Source organism: Cyphomyrmex costatus, unplaced genomic scaffold, assembly GCF_001594065.2.
Source record: "Cyphomyrmex costatus isolate MS0001 unplaced genomic scaffold, Ccosl1.0 scaffold378, whole genome shotgun sequence".
Lineage (NCBI taxonomy): Eukaryota > Metazoa > Arthropoda > Insecta > Hymenoptera > Formicidae > Cyphomyrmex > Cyphomyrmex costatus.
The window spans coordinates 191,264-192,638 of NW_017277972.1; positions in this window are offsets into that span (position 1 = coordinate 191,264).

Here is a 1,375-nt window from a genome sequence, read left to right on the forward strand (position 1 = left end):
ATGATTCAGTAATTATTTTACACTTCTATCTTCTATGTAATACATAGGACATACAAATATTTCAGTTTGCTGCATATTTTACAGGTTTTAGAATTACAAAATTGTGTTTAAAAAAAATTAAAAAGTAAATTAAATAATAGTAAAATGAGTAGGGCTACGAACCCAAAAGCGAAACAGTTTAAAAGACGATGACAATAAGTGTCGAAACGTCGTTTGTTTTTATCTTGTTTTATCCATGTTATTGTTCTAAATCTAATATATATTTATACATTTAATTACATTGTCATCGTCGTTCTTATCAGAAATAAACTGTTTCATTTTTGGCTCGTAACCCTTCTCATTTTACTTTTATTTAATTTATTATTTGAGCCATACTACATTGTTTTTTTTTTTAAATAAAATTATATATTTGTCAGTATTACATATAAAAAAAAAAAAATGCAAAAGTACATTTTTAAATTGATTTTAAAAAAGTAACGGAAAAGTAACGAAAAGTTATTTTTCAAATAACGGTAACTGTAACGAGTTACTTTTAAAAAACGATAACTGTAACTGTAACTAGTTACATTTTTTACTCGGTAACGAGTAACTGTAACTAGTTACTTTTAAAAAGTAACTTTCCATTCCCTGGTATATGGTTTATGCGTTAAGCAAAAGTCTGTGCTCCCCGCTTTACTTCCTGCTTTTGCATAACGCATAAACCATATACATAAAGAATTTGATTGGTCCATTGACTCATGCATAAGAAAATGGACCAATGAAATTCCTTATGCACATGCTTTATGCGTTATGCAAAAGTCTGTGTTCCCCGCTTTAGTTTAGCTTATTTTTTTCCTAGATATTGGCAGTTCCGTAACTAAACTGAAAAGTGTTCCGAATCCGACGAACGGTCGTATGTTCATATCAAAGAGATTATATAACTAGAGTGGCAAAGCCATAGCAACTCCAATGTATGTACATACGGAAATGTTAGGTGATAGAAAGAGAAAGCAAATAGGATGTCCCTATCTTTATCCTTGTTTAATGTGGGGAGTGACAGCGATTGAACAAGGGTGACGATAGGGACATCTCGTTTTCTGTCTCTTTCTATGCGCTCACACAGTCTTATCATGGAGCCTACTGACTAGAGCGGCGCAGCGGTGAAGCGGCGAGCGATAGCCAATGAGAGCCATGATTTTGCGTAAAAGCATGGCTCTCATTGGCCATCGCTCGCCGCTTCACCGCTGCGCCGCTCTGTGGGCTCCTTTAGGGTGCAAACCCATGCAGCGGAATAGCGTAACGCGGAATGAGAGCAGAATCAATAACGAGAATTCCGTGTTTCTAGAGAATCTCGTGATTGGTTCTACTCTCGTTCCGCGTTACGCTATTCCGCTGC